Consider the following 16,007-nt stretch of genomic DNA (forward strand, 5'->3'; position numbering starts at 1 on the left):
AAAGAAAAGAAGTAACCCCATCTCCATGCTTTGGAGGAAAATTTACAAACTGAGGTTTGCCTGACCTAACAACAGGGATGCTTAGTTTTCCTATATCAACTCATGAAGAGTAGATATTGGCATTTCCAACCAAGAAAAAAAAGGATAGCTTAGGCTAACAGCAGCCTCAATGTGGGAAACCAAGTGAGGTTGTGAGAAGAGTCAAATTTCTTGCACTTTATTAAGAATACAGCTGGACCCTCCAGAGATGCTCATCTTCAGGGGATTTCATAGGTCCTTGGCCAGAGACCAACCTGGATCATAAGAGGAAACCCCCTGGGCCTTTCTTTTAAAGAAAGAACTTTTAGTCATCTGGGCTTTGCTTATTGAAAGAATATTCTTTCTTGTCCTGGAGTCAGGGTAAAAGAATGTGCTGCCAGGTTATCTGAGAGGCCCGCCGGGAGATGCCAGTGAGACAAGCCCAGTGGTCCCCTACTGAACTCTTTCATCTTGAAGGCCAATAAGATGCCATCTTCACTACACTTCCCAGGGTCTGCTGTCTTCAGACGGCACGACAGCAATGAACACAGAACTCAGTTGCCACTCCTTTCCCATTTCACTCTTAACGCCAAGGAAATCCGGTATCAGAGCCTTGGAATTATGAATTGGAAAATGGTGACAAGAAAAGTGAGGGTGCGAAGTAATTTAAAACACCGAATGTCACCCAATAATATTAAAATAGGTCATGCAGGATATCGCCATGGAGCTTTCTTTTTTTTTTTTTTTGATAGATATATTTTTTAATTGGGGTATAGTTGCTTTACAATGTTGTGTTAGTTTCTGTTGTACAACAAAGTGAATTAGCTATATGTATACGTATATCCCCTCCCTCTGAGACCTCCCTCCCACCCACCCCCCATCCCATCCAGCTAGGTCATCACAGAGCACCGAGCTGAGCTCCCTGCTCTATACAGCAGTTCCCACTAGCTATCTGTTTTACACATGGCAGTGCACATACGTCAATCCCAATCTCCCAATTCACCACCACCCCGTGACCACACGTCCGTTCCCTGCATCTGCATCTCCATTCCTGCCCTGCAAATAGGTCCATCTGTACCATTTTTCTAGGTTCCACATACATGTGTTATTATACGATATTTGTTCTTCTGTTTCTGACCTACTTCACTCGTATGACTTTCTGTTAAATTTTCCCCTCTCAATTCTTCGGGGAATTCTCCCTGCTTCTGTGTGCAGAGAGCCCCACTAACTCACAGTAACCTGAGGGTTAGAGATCATCACCGTTACGAGCGGGGCCACAGCGGTGGCAACGGGATATGATCCCACTCACTCTATGTCAAGGCCGTCGTCTACCCATCATGATGGGTTAGAGGGGTAAGTTTACACAGTGAACAGGCCACTGCTGCTCCCTCCTTGATTCTCAGCAAGAAAAGTGCAGAAAGTTCAGTTACTCCCACTGGCCACTGGACAAATGCCCAATTGCTCTCTGGGGAAATCTCACAGCGACTGTGTCATTGTGAATTCCTCCCTCTCATGCCCCTCCTTCATGGCCACTTAGTTGCCAAGCTCTGTCCATTCTTTCTCCACTGCACTTCTTGAATTAGTCCTCTTCTTTGATTCCTGCTGCAATCATCCTTGGTGAAGTTCTCATTTTTTTTTTCTCCACTGGGCTTTTGCTCTATCTTCCCATGTAGCTTCCTGAAACCACTGTAATCCATTTTACACATGACTCTCGGCTGAGTCTTCCGGATGCGTGCCTCCCTGATGACGTCACTCTTCTGAGCAAACACTCGTGGTGATACTTTGCTGCCTGTTCACAGTCCAAACGTGGTGATGCTGCCTTGCTTATCGACCAAAATCCAATGAATAAATTGATAGCTTTATTCACAAAGAGGAAACTGTCCAGGGACTCGCATGTCATCCTATGAATAAAGGACTGAGACTCAGAAAGTTGCTCAAACTTCAGTAGCCCATGTACTGGAGGTGAATTTCACTTGTCCTGTCCCAATGGGTTTCTCTCCTATACATCTTCCTTGTCTCAATCAAAAAGTCCTTTTCCTGTGTCCACCCTGACTTATCCCTCAAGCTCTTGAATTCTGCTATCTTTAACTATTACTTCTTTTAATAGTGAGTTCCACTCTCAGAAATGAGATGAACAAAGTAAAAATGGAACAAGTGACTCCTAAGAAAAACACCAAAGAATGACCGCAGCTTGAGTGGAAAAGAAAGGGGAGCCGATGGGTGTCTGTGACTCTTCTTTGTTCGATTCCCTGCATCTCAGGACCTTAATCGTCCACAGACTATCCTCTTGACTTTGATGGGGATTTCTCTTCTATGCTTATGCTTCAGTTACTCAAAACATGATCACCACAATTAGACGGTCATAATACCCCATGATGATAGGAATGGTTTAATGGAGAAACATGCTTGGGTAAAGATTCTTGGATATTAATCAGAGTAATGCGTAAAGATTGTAGAAAGCAACTTGGAGAATAACACATAGAAAAATTATTCAGTCACTTTGCCCATCTTTACAGCATTGCCATTTCTGGGGCTGAATGCAAGAGCAGCTAGGAGTGGGGGAGAGGGGAAGACACACCACATGACACACAAATCTGAGGATTCCAATTCTGCAGAGTTTCTTGTCATGTGTGAAAGATGGACATAAAGGAATCTCCCTCTACATAAGGCCTATAACAGTCATTCCCCTTTCCCCAGAAGTAACACAGACTACAACAATAACAGCCTAGAAAGGTGAAGAGCTAACTTTTCTTTAAAAAAGAAAAAAAAGGAGAAAATGAAGAAAGGAAACAAGCAAATACAAACAGACTCTGAAGGACAACTTATTTTGCCTGATTGTCAATGCACCATGACACAGAGTTGGGAAGTTCTTCTTAAGATCTAACCTGCATCTCTCTTGCTGTTTTTGTTTGTTTGACCATAGACTGCTCTAGCCTCTTTGCCAACAGAGAAATACACACAGCCCTTCCCAGCTGGCCATTTGGCTCAGCTAACGGGGCTGTTCACAAATCCATGGTTAAAATGTCTGTCCCTGAAAAGGGCCATTGAGCTTTGCTCCATAAGAAAGCTCTGGACCACACCTCTCAAGCTAGACAGCCCTGCCATATGTGTGTGAATGTAGATGCCATCGTGACCACTGCTTCTATCTACTAAGAAAAAAGTCAAAGCAAGATTCGTGCCTGAACTTCAACCTCTGTCCAGAGAGTGCTGAAGAGTCGGCTACTGGGAATTAACTTCTATCCCCTCATTACAGCGGGACGCTAGGCCAGAGCAGGGGATGACCCCGAAGATGAATCCTGGGCTTTAGCCCTCGGGTTGTGTTTGCCTCGCAAAACCTTTCTATTTCCTGGGGGTGAAGGTAGGGCTCTTTAGCAAAATTTTCAATATGAAGTTGTATCCCAACTTTTTCCTTCTACATCCATAGCTTCTTCTATCTTATAAAATAAAATGTTACTCTTGATTTTTTTTAAAAAGCACAAAGGGGTGACAGTATAAACAAGATGGGACTTCAGAAGGCCAGAAGGCTCTCTGCATTTTGCCAGAACCAGGCTTTGCCTCCTTTTGGGTTTCCCGAGGCGGCCAGCACCCTAGAGGTGGTGACTTCTCAGGGGGCCAAGCATAAAGGGGGCTTAGGACTTCCATGTCTGGTGAGAGACCCCCTGAAAGCTAGGAGGAGGAGGCAAGAGTAGAGACCCATCCAACCTGTGTTCAGAATTACCGGGGAAAGTTCCTTAATATTCCAGACCTTGGTTTCTTCACCTGTAAAATGGGGATAATAATGGGGGCATATCTCATAGGATTGTTGGGAAGATTTAATTTAAAGGGATAAAACCCTTAACACAATGCCTGGCACATAAGGAGTGACCATTTAATTGCACCTCTTGGTATTAATATGAGTAGAGTCACCTCTGGGGGCAAAGTAGCAAAGAGAAAGAGTGGGAAAGAGAGCTCCGGGAAGTGACCAAGGCACTGCCATCCCCCTGGCCCTGGTGATGAGCCCACTGTGCAGGGGTGCAGAACATTCTTCCATTCACCCAGGCCCCAGCTCGCTCCCAGATACGGAACAAGCTGGCGGCACAAAAAAGACCTGCCTTCCACAAGATGGGCACCGCGCCGAGCGGCGCCTGGATCCAGAGGAGATATCTCTGTCCAGCATTTCTATCAGGGCTCTTCCGAGCCAGCTCCTGGGGCGCACACAAAGACCCATTCAGGATGGCTGGAGTGCTGAGAGCAAGCAGATGAGCCGAGGGGCCCGGGAAGGGGGTGGAGAAGCAGCACAGTGCCTGGCACCGACCCGGCCAGGGCCGCCTCGGGCGAGTGGGCGTGGAGGGCTCAGGTCCGCAGCCGGGGCTGCACTCTTTGTCCTTCCTCGGATGCCTTTCTCCGGTGGTGGACCAGGGCCTGGAGACACCAGCTGCCATGGCTGGGGCTGAATGACCTCTCTGGAGGAGGCGGGGAACCCCCAACCCCACCACGCCAGCCCAATAAGCCGGGTATCCAGCGCAAACGGGCCATTACTAACTGGCCTGCCATTTCAAAAGCACTTCTTTCTGGGAAAAATGCCTCTCAGAGGTTCCCACCCTGGGGAGGTACCAGCTGAGGCACTGAAGTGACAAACAAGAAGCTAAATTAATACACAGCAGCCACCCGTTACTCCCCAGGACCTGGGAAGTGGCTTCGTGTTCTTCAGCCTCAGTTTTCCCACCTGTACAATGGGGCCTGGTAAAATAATCTGTTGGAATTCAAAGAGAAGCTATTGAGAGAGTTTCTAGGCAGCAGTGTGTTTATTCTCTCTGAGCCAGCAGGCAGGCCCAACCCCAGCCTTCCTCTCTGTGGTCTCCTGGAATGCATGGAGAATGCCTGGTCTGGAGCTCCCATCGGCATGGCTCTGAGGGCAGCCCCCAAATATGTCAAGTCCGATGCATCAAGGCCATGCCAGCTCTGCAGTGCTCACAATTTTGGAGCAGAGCGGCTGCTGAAAGGACCATGATCCATGAAGAAAAGAAGATTCCCTCCTTTACCTTTTCCCTCCTAAAATTACGGAAGGCTATCTTAATAATGTCTGACAGATCAAACGTGGAACAGAAAACTGAGCCCCTTTTTGTCACCAGGTTTGTAAGACATTTCCTACGGCACAATGTCATTTTGCAGATGACTCAACTCAGTAGGACTGAAGGGATTTTCTATCATCTAAAGATGTTGCTACATCAATGAATCCAGTTGTCCAGCTTTCTTGGAATGCACTGACTGCATTTATTCACCGAGATACCTCTTATCCAGTGGTAAAACTCAGTACACGTACCACCTCCTCCAGGAAGCCTTCTCTGACGACACAGCTCAAATCAGTACCCCTTCATCATGCTCCCACAACGCCCCAGGCACACCTTGCTCTCGTGGCACTTAGGAAACGACTTGTAATTGTCTGTTTATGTGTCTCAGTCTTCTCTGTGGTCGGGCACTGTATTTTATCAAGCTTCTAGCACAGTGTTGGCACGACGTATGAGCTTAATAAATGTTTACTGAACTAAATGGATGTGTTGCTGGCATAAACCCCCACTTGTAATTTATAAGAGTATCGTGTAACTTTTGCTCTCAGGAAGTTCTATCTCGTAGCTAACCCAACTCTCCCCTGCACACATATGTTGCTACTTATTCTAACCTCAGCTGGTGACCATCCTCATTCTTATGAGAGTAGAAGAAATCACTGCTATCGCTCATCATTTCTTTCTACTAAGTCAGACTTACTTTCTTTCAGACTTAAATCAGGAACAAACAATCAGAATCTCAGATCTGACAGCTTTTACTTTTAATAGACAAATAGAAAAGGACTTTCAAGAAGGATTTTGGCCAGAGAGAATCTGTGCATTTCAACAAGCTTCTGGGAGGCACCTACTATATGCCAGACTGTGTGTGAGAGAATAAACACATGCTGAAGTCCCGGCCATCAAGAGATCCCTAACCTAGAATAGGGAATAAACAGGGGTACTTAACCTCTTAACAAGCAGCACTCCACTTTCTTTGTGGTGCCCTGATTAGAATCACCAAGTTTTGTGAGAATGTAAGAAAGTCCAGACTGCTAAAAAAACAAAGTTTCCAGTTTCTGAGCAACTTGGGAGAAAACTAGTGGCCCAGTCAGGGGACACACTGGGGACATGTTGATCAGCCCATGAAGTATCAGTGCCCTGCCTGGGTGTGTTGACACTGTGACAGACATCTATTTGCATTTTCACTGCTGGGCGGAGGCTGGCCTCCACTGACCACATATTCAGGAAGCTGGCACGAGCCCCTGATCAACCCCTACACTGGCAGCCTCCCTTCTTCTGGCCAAGGAGCTCAGGGTCTGCGTGACTTGAGGCAAGTCATCTGGGGACATTTGGGATTCTGATCGGGCGAGCCAGTGGAGGCAGCACAGATAAGACCAGGACAGAAACCTGGCAGCCTGAGTAACATCTGCTTGGGCTGAGGTTTTGGCATGGGCTCCTGCGGGGAGCCTGGGGCTGGAGCCTGAGAAGGCTGCGGTTGGAGCAGGTGACAGCAGGTGGCGCAGGAGAGCAGAAACCAACCCTTGGTGGGGCCCAAAGAAAGCACGGGATTAATTCTGCCCCCAAGAGAGGCGCTAGGGCTGAGAAAGGCAAAGGGGACCAGGCCCTACACACGGTGCCAAAGAAAACAGACTGTCCCCACGGAACATACAGTCAGATACGGGCATTTCTCAGGTAAAGGTAAACCAAGATAGGTCGGAAGAGGTCTGAGTAAATTCCTTGCATGGTCAGCATCCTTAGGAAATGTGCAAAGAAAAGGAAAAACAACATACAATATTAACTTCAGGGGCAAGATGAACACTCCTAGAGTTGAAAGGCTCAAACCAGTCTGAACCCTTAGACGGCCGATGGGTAAAGTATAATTCTCCAAATAACCTTCCCCCTGACAACAACAAAATGAAAACAAACGACGACAGCAAAAGCACTTAATCTGGTTGGTAAAGTTCTGGAAAGCAACATTTTCAAACATACACACAGAAAGGGATTATATCTCCATCTTAAAGCTACTAGACAAAGCCACCTTCTCAATGTTCTTATCTCTGGGTTAGCTGCCTCCAAATCATACCATTATGGGAATAGGACGGCCAGAAAGTTCCCCTCCCGCGGACACCCAAGGCTTCTCAGTTTCTGTGCCCCAAAGGGCAGAAAGCATGGTCCTACTTATTTATTTACACAGCACCGTAACGTGAAGAACTTTAATTGGGGAATTCTAAGCAGGGGGGTAAAAGTGCCACACACAGGGTATAGGACAATCTGTCTCTTCTGAGAGAGAACATTCAAAAGCAGTAGACTGATGAGATGCGCAATAGAGGATTTACCTCATATACTGAAGCAGTGTAGGTTGGCTTGGGGATAAATTTTAGGGAATGCAAGGAATTTTACTTATTTTTCCATTTCGTTTACTTTCATGTTGCTATTTCTCTTGTGGGGAAGCAATCCTAGATACCTAAGGTCTGATGTTTTATAAATCAATTCTCTGTGTTTACTTAAGTACATACATGTACATATATGCAGCATGTTGCACTGCTTGAGAAAAAACATTTGATGTATTTGTTCTCAATCTTCTGCAAAAAGCAGGGTCTGTTCAAGTCAGTTCGCTGCTGGGTTTACCGCTCAACTAGGACAGTAAGTGAGGCTGTTCTACAACCTACCGCCTATAACTTGATGGGCCCACATCACAGACGTCTCAATAGCAGAAAGCGTAAGAGCTCAGCGATGAAGCTCCGTGAAAGGGCCAGGAGAGCACAGAGGAAGGGAGGAGGAATTCCTCTGGGTGGGACCAGAACGGCTTCATGGACCCAGATACTGGAGTTGTTTCATCCTCCGTGCCTTGGACTTGCTTTGTTCTGCCTGGAATGTCCTTCCTCATCTCCCACCATCTTCCTTTTGTGGGTAATTTTCCATCTTCTTCAAGATTCAGTACTGATCCCATCTGAAGCCCTTCCTGACCAGCACCTTGCCCTGTGTGTCCTTAGAAATCCTGTGCAAATCTCAATCCAAGTACATGACGCGGGAATGATGCTGCCGTCACCATCTTCCTGCTATAAAATTCGCTATTGTAGACGCCTGTTCTTCTGTTGCGTCATGTTTTCCCACATCCCTCTCCCCCCAACTCTTTCTAAGTAGGGTTGCCAGATAAAAACAGAATGCCCAATTTAAACTGAATTTCAGGTAAACAACAAATAATTTTTAGCATAAATATATCCCCGATATTCCATGTGTTGTTGTATTTTTATTTGCTAAACATGGTAGCCTCATCCTGAGACCCCTGAGTTCATGCCTGTTCCCGCCTCCCCGTCCCCCTGCGGCAAGGGGTGGGGAGATGCATTCAAAGCTGCAGATGCACTTTCTCAGCATTGACCTCCCTCCCCAGCCAGCCCTCCAGAAGAAAGGGGGTACCCCTTGCACACCCCTCCAGAATACTGGACGAGTAATCTAAGGTCAATTTCAGACCCATTTGGTGTTTTTTCTCCTGTACTGGGTGTATTTATTCAATAGAAATGAAGTTTAAGTGTTTTGTTCAATATAAAAACACTTGCTCAGATGTTTTGAAATAGGAGGGTTATCGCTTGCTTTTCATTTAAATGTGGCTTCATGAATTGTATGAATTCTACGACACTTTGAAATCTGTTAAGTCCATGTTTAATTTCAAAGTATGGCCAGCTGGATGTAGTGACATTTACCTTGTCAGTTCCTGCTGGTTCTTTCAACCCATTTTGTCCTGGAAGAAGCAAGGGAGATGCAGCTGGCAAGGTATGAACCTGCAGAAACACAGCCAACCCCATCAGACAGTGTCCAGCATTGTGAAATATCTTCAAGCTCAACATGCCCTCCTTATTTCACTATTTTAGCAAATGGAACTTTAAAAGCAAAAATAGCAACATCTTGGATTTCTCTAACAAATCCTTTCCACCAAGATTAACATTCTTTCCACTTACACCCCATCTCCCAGGGTGAAAAATTGCAACAAGAATAATTTATGGCAATGTTGCCCTAACTTTTTTATATCATCACACACAGGAAGCTATAACAATTGCATACTTGGGATACCTTGGAAAAAATCTGGGAGATTCTATTTGAGACTTAGTAATAAAATTAATTAAATTTCATTACTTACTTTTTAAATTAGCAAATGTTACAGAAGATACTAAATATGGACTTTGTATAAACTCTCCCAGTAAAATAAATCATTTTCTATTTAGAAACATCTAATATCTGCTTTTAAAATGTAATGATTAGGGAATTCCCTGGCAGTCAAGTGGTTAGGACTCCGCACTTTCACTGCCATGGCCTGGGTTCGATCCTTGGTCGGGGAACTGAGATCCCACAAGCCACATGGCACAGCCGGAAAAAAAAAAAAAAAAGAAAGTAATGATTAAAATCACATATGGCTTCTATATTATTAGACAAAATATATAATATTAGAGCAAATGAAATCAGGAAAAAAATCTAACACTTTATAGGGCAGGCAAAGCAAAGAACATCACTGATGGTAAAAAAAAAAAAAAAAAAAAAGACTAAAAAATAAACTAATACCAGGACATTTTAACAGGATGATCCGAGGAAAGTAAATTGCATGTAGCTTCCCAGGACACTCTGGTGTGTGTGTGTGGAGGGGAGCGGGTGAGGGGGCTATTCACAGAGTTTTAGACACCCAAATAGTCGTTACGGAAGTCAGCAAGTTTACAGATGAATCCATACAATGAATGTTCAAATAGAGTTAAAAATTTCTAAATAGTTATCAAAACTGCTTTTATATACTTTCCCACTATAAGAAACTTTCAACCATCCATATCTCGAATAAATGCCTTGTAAACTATCCCAGCCACCCCAAGCCTGTCACAGCGCCCCTGGGAAGCTCTGCCTTAGAAATGAGATCATTCTGGTCCATTTCCAGCCCACTGTTGGTGCTACAAGCATAGTGAAAATGAACAGGTACTGAAGAAGAGAAGTATTTTTTTCTTTTAACCAAATCAGAATCTTCCCCAAATATTAAGGATTATGAAACACTGAGGTAAGTTCCCCGCAGAAGACTCAGGGGTCGCCCTCCTTCCTTAGCCAGCCTTGGTGTGTGGAAAGGGCCAGTGAACCATCCCACTCCATCATATATTGGGAGCAACTGTGAAATGACAAGCACCGGCACAACCACTACAGATAGAAAAAAATGCAAAAAACTTGGTCCTAGTTGGGAGCTTACTGTGTGGAGAGTGAGATCAACACATAAACAGAGATACAAGGGCATCTGTGGGTCACCTGAGTCTCGCCCATGATGAGATTCAACAATTCTTAAGATTCAGTGATTCTTTCTTGCCCATCCTCAATTCATGCTATAACCAGACACATGCTTTTACAGAGCATCTGGCTGCCTTTCCCCTGAATAACTCTCTTTGCTCCAAGAACTTGCCTCAAGTTTGACTCTTGAGAGTGTTTTTCGCCTCCTGAAAAGTATGCTGCCTTTTCCCTTCTCGCTCTCCGCCAGCCCAGATGGTTTCAGAGCTTGGAAAGAAAGGCCCAGCATCACCAGTTACCACTGGGTGACTGTATCCCTACATGCCTGGAATGTAAAACCTAGATAACTGGGGAGCGGGGTGGAAAATGAACCTCACAGTTTTTAGGACAAAAGCGTTTTCTCTACTCATCCCACTGCCCAGGGTTCAGCAGGGTTTCACTGAGCAAACGGTTTTGAAATTGTCAGCCAAGCCTGTGCCTCTCAAGAGCCTGTCTCTCTAGTTCCATCCCTGAAAGGATCACAGTTTTGAGCCATGTGGCTTTCATGATTCTTTCATGGCTGTCACATCCATCAGGGAGTCCCATCTGAGCCCCCCAGCAAAGCAGAATTAACTAATGTGCATAAATTAGCACCAAATGTCTACTCTTTGGAGAAATGCCCAAACCATTCTTTCCTACAACAGATAACTGCCCATCCCCATGTCCTATCAGCCTCCTTCTCCAACAATGACCTGCACCTCCTTCAACTCATGTTTAGTTTTATAGTTTATCAAATGATTTCCAATGCATTTCCTCATTTGACCTTTGACATTTGGGTGGCAGGTGACGTAGAAGTTTTATTTCCATTGCATAAATGAGAAAAATAAAGCTCAGAGGAGTCACAGGACAAGCCCAAGTCACACAGCTAAAACCTGAAGGGCTGACTGTGGAACCAAGGTCTTCTGACTCAATCTGGTGTTCTTTCCAGGACACAGTTCACAGCCAACAAGAGAGAAGGAGAGAAACATCTGAGAAGGCCAGTATCGAAGTTGAAGGAGCTCCCATGTCCTTTCCTTGTTCTCTCAACCCCCAACCCACAGTTCACTGGAAGTCCCTGATAAAGCTTCCATCAATGTCTGAGTCACCTTTGGCACATGGTTGATTCTGAGAGAAACTGCACAGGCACATGCACACACAGGCACACATTTACATATGTATAAAATGTATTATCCTCCCAGTATTTAAAACGCTTTACCACACTCCACATTGTTCTTCTCCAAGCAATAAGTGCCCGCAACATAGCGGAAGCTCCATTATCTATTGGTTGAATGAATAAATTAATGCTCTCTCTCTCTCATTCCTTTTTACATCTCAGAATGGTCCTTCTATTCCAGCCGGTCTCATCTCCTAACTGCCCCACCAACCAGGCCGAAGGACTGGAATAGGCTTCGTGTCAGGATGCTTTACGTGACTAAGTGGATCAGAGCCAGACACGAATAAAACCATGGTTCCCGTTCTGCTGAAGCACCATTTACAAACTGCAGCTTCAGAGGTGACTGGGGTAAACGACTGTTCCAATCCTCTGGGACAGATAATCCTTTGAGACAGATATTCAAATCTCATTTTATAGATGAACCGATACAAGCTCAAGGAAATTAAAAGATAAGCCAAAGATGACCAAACTGGCAAGTGACAGAGACAGAATTTGAACTCACTTCTGACCACTGGGTTACCATGTGTATCTAGTGTCTGGCATGGTAACTGGCCTCCCAGTACTCCTTGAAGGTGTCTAGAACATGGCACTTGGGGCCCTATATGCTGGCTGTTTACTCAGCCTACAAGGCTCCCCCCTAGAGCTGCTGGGTGATGCCCAGCTCCCACACCTCCTCCAAGGCTTTGCTCATTTTTTACCTACTCACTGAGCCCTCCCCTCATCACCCTAAATTGCAATCCATCCTTTCCCTCACCCCCATCACTCTAGGTCCCCCCCCCATCCTACTTTGTTTTTTGCCATAGGACATAGCACTTTGCCACATATCATAGCATTTAATTATTTATTATGTTTATAGATATTTTCTAAGTAGGCTTTGCTATGGTGTGAATTTGTCTTTTTAAATTCATTTATGGATCCTGAACACTAAGAATACTACCAGAAAGATAGCAAGTGTTCAATAAATATTTTCTAAATTGAAGGAATAGGGACTTCCCTGGTGGTCCAGTGGTTAAGAATCCACCTTCCAATGCAGGGGACGCAGGTTCAATCCCTGTTCGGGGAACTAAGATCCCACATGAAGCCGGGGAACTAAGATCCCACATGAAGCAGGGCAACTAAGTCTGCGCCCCACAACTACTGAGCCTGTGCACTGCAACTACTGAGCCCACGTGCTCTGGAGCCCGTGCACCACAACTAGAGAAGCCCGCGTGCCACAACTAGAGAAGCCCGTGTGCCGCAATGAAGATCCCACGTGCTGCAACTAAGACCCGATGCAGCCAAATTAAAAAATAATAATAAAATAATAAATTGAAGGAGTAAATGAATGGTAGGCACTCAGTTAATATTTGCTGAATGAACCAAGAGCTTATTATCTAAGCTACCCCATGGTCCCACTTATTAAATGCTCCCTATATGCTAGGCCCAGTGACATAAGTGATCTCATTTAGTTAGCCCCCAAGCTCTTCAAGCTAGATAATCAAATTCCCTGTTATAAAGATATACACGCTCAGAGAAATTAAATAATTAGCCAAAGATCACACCACTGGTAAGTGACAGAGGCAGCATCTGAACTCAGTTCTAACTCCAAAGCTTGGGGGTCCTTCCATCCCAATACAACGTTTCTCAGTGTACTCACAAAAGTTATGAGCCACCTAGAAATGCGTTGCCTCTATAAATGAAATATCGCCCCATAAAAAGTAGGTAAATCTTAGTCATTCACAGTTAATATTGCCTCATTTGACTCAGGTTAGATGTGAGAGCTCCATCACCTGAGATGAGGCTTGTTGTTCCCTACTGTTTTGGAGCCCAGAAGCAAGGCCTGTTGCTCAACCCAGTCTGGTAATTTGCATTTTTAATCATTCAAGAATTTAATTAGTATCATGGCCTTAATCAGGTGCACTGCAAATACAGCTGATGTCATCAGAGCTTAATTAGTTTGATAGAGAAAAAAGTTTTTACAGTCTGAATATGTCTCCACTGGTATAAAGGTGAAGGGTCTCAGGAGTTCATAGAAAAGGAAAGAAACCAACTTAAAATCTAGATGCTGTGATTAAAGACTTTTAAAACATATTACCTGGGAAAGGTTTCTGAAAGTGTACCACCACTATAATAAAAATACGAAGGTAGCAAAGCGTCAGTGTCAACTATTTTTACAGCTCTATTCAGGTGTCACTTGCACACCACAGAATCCACCCATTGTAACTGTACAGTTTAATGATTATATGTAAATGTAGGGAGTTGGACAACTGTAACCGCAATCCAGTTTTCAGACATTTCAATCACCCCCCAAGTTTCCTCCAGCTGCAGTTTCTGCTCCTACCCCGCCAGTCCTATGCAACCACCACTCTGCTTCTTGTCTCTATAAATTTGCTTTCTCTGGACATTTCATATAAATGGCATTACACAGTATAAATACCTCTGTGACTGTCTTCTTTCTCTTAGCATATTTTTGAGGCTCATCTATGTTGTAGAATGCATTGGTATTCCATTTCTTTTTACTGTTGACTAGTATTCCACTGTATGATATACCACATTTTGTTTCTCCATTCACCAATTCATGAACATTTGGGCTGTTTCCACTTTGGGCGTATTATGGTTTTGCTGCTGTGAATATTCACGTACAAAGTCTTCACGTGTACACGTCCTTTCATTTGTCTTGGGTAAATTCTTAGGGGTGAAGAGGAGAAGTCTCATACTCAATTTCCATTTCACATTTTAAGCAACTGCCAAACTCTTTTCCAAAGTGGCTATTCCATTTCACATCCCCACCAGCAACACATGAGAGCAACCACTGATTCTTGAAATGCCTTAGACAGTAGAATTGAAAATCTTCAACTCTGTATGTCCAATCTTTGAACTTCAGCCTTGAAAGAAAACGTGAAATGCTCAAATCACACTGTAGACAGAGAGGAGGAATGATGGGAAATTAACTGGAATCAATGAGGTTTAGAGAAGAGAAGGGATTTGCAGCAAGTAAGTCTTCTCAGGGATGGTATTTTCAGATTTCATTTGCTAGGCAATTAAATTAATCAATTAAATAAAATAACGCTCCAGAAAGATCAGTTACATTTGCCATAAAGATTGCTCATTTACCCCAATTTACCCTGTGGTTTACATAACAAAGACACTGGTTTCATTTATTTCATTCTCCCTATTTTTATCTCCACATCATGAAGGGAAGGAACACTCTGTGGGCTTTAGAATGTGTTAGTCAGACTGGATTGAGCCCACTCACATGTGGGAAACTCCAAGTTGTTTCATTTTGCTTGTGATCTTCAAAACTCTTGATAAGATACACATCATGAAAAGAAGGATAATGTGGCCAACTCTTGGGCTGCAAATTTAGTCTGGGAATAAATTTAGGTTCCATGTTGTACAATTCATGGGTTCATTCATTTATTCTGGAAAACATTAATATGTTCCTTGAGACACTAAGAGGAGAAAGACATGGGCTGTGCTTTCAAGGGAGTGACAGACTTGTCAACTAATACTGCAGTGGAGTGCTGTAAGTGCTATCGTCAAAGCAAATACAGACGGGAGGGAGAATGCAGGCACGAAAAGGGAAAAGGACAGAAAAGTCATCTCAGAAGAGGTAATTCTTGAGCAGTTGTGTTAAAGAAGGTATTTGTCAGAGAGCCAGGAGCGGAATAAGGGGCGGTGGGGGAGGGGTGATGGGGGGTCATTCTAGCCAGATGCCAGAAGACGAGCAAGGGCCCGGACCCCTGACGCAGAGTGTGTTCAGAGACCCGCCTTTAGCATGGCTGCAGCATATAAGGGGTACCCAGGGGGTGAGGCAGGAGGCAAGGCTGGCGAGAGCCTTACTGGTCCTAGAAAAGAGACGAAGTCATCCTATAGAAAATAGTGGCTGATTGTAGGATCTTGTATAGGATCTGACACTGTAAGATCTGAATTTTATTTAGCTCACTATTACTACTCAAGAGGAGAACTAGGAGACCGATTAAGAGAGGACTGTAGTAGCCAGGCTAGACGCATGAACTAAGGCAGCAGCAGCACAAGTAATAAGGAGGCCTGGGATAGGATGAGTGTTGAAAGGGTAGGATCTAGAGCAGTGGTTTGGTGTGGAGAGCAGTGATCCGAGGCCCACGATCAAACGCAGACTTCCTAGGTCCCACCCCCGTGACTTAGCATACTGGACTCTGGCCTAGGAATCTTCATTTTCATAAGCACCCCAGGTGATTCCAATGCAGGGTGACTTGAGGGTAGTTATCTCGAGACTGTGGAGACTCATCACACAGAAGAGCCTTGTGGAGAACCACTAAATCTAAAGCTACCACTGGAACCAGTGAAACGGGGGTGGGGTGGCTTCTGAGAACAGACTGGTAAATGCTGGGTGAGCTTTGCCAGGTGAGCTTTGCCACTGGTCTCTGCTCAACTGGCCCCTCATGGTTCACCGTGAAGAAGAAAACTGCCCTTCAAAGAAAAACAATTTACAATTTGTCAACCTAGGCAACAGACTTTAATCAAAGCCTATTGGCCTGTGTATAAGATTCCAAAGAGGCTTACTC

General features: G+C 44.5%; 1 long non-coding RNA gene across 2 annotated transcripts in view; it reads right to left on the bottom strand.

The window, feature by feature from the left end:
- LOC103006092 (uncharacterized) overlaps window positions 1–16,007 on the bottom strand; it is a 237,520-nt gene that overhangs the window by 99,510 nt on the left and 122,003 nt on the right. For both annotated transcript variants that reach the window (XR_009009168.1, XR_009009167.1), the window contains exon 3: window positions 8,744–8,821. This is a non-coding gene — a long non-coding RNA (uncharacterized LOC103006092). The remainder of the gene's footprint in view (window positions 1–8,743; window positions 8,822–16,007) is intronic.

Source organism: Balaenoptera acutorostrata, chromosome 9, assembly GCF_949987535.1.
Source record: "Balaenoptera acutorostrata chromosome 9, mBalAcu1.1, whole genome shotgun sequence".
Lineage (NCBI taxonomy): Eukaryota > Metazoa > Chordata > Mammalia > Artiodactyla > Balaenopteridae > Balaenoptera > Balaenoptera acutorostrata.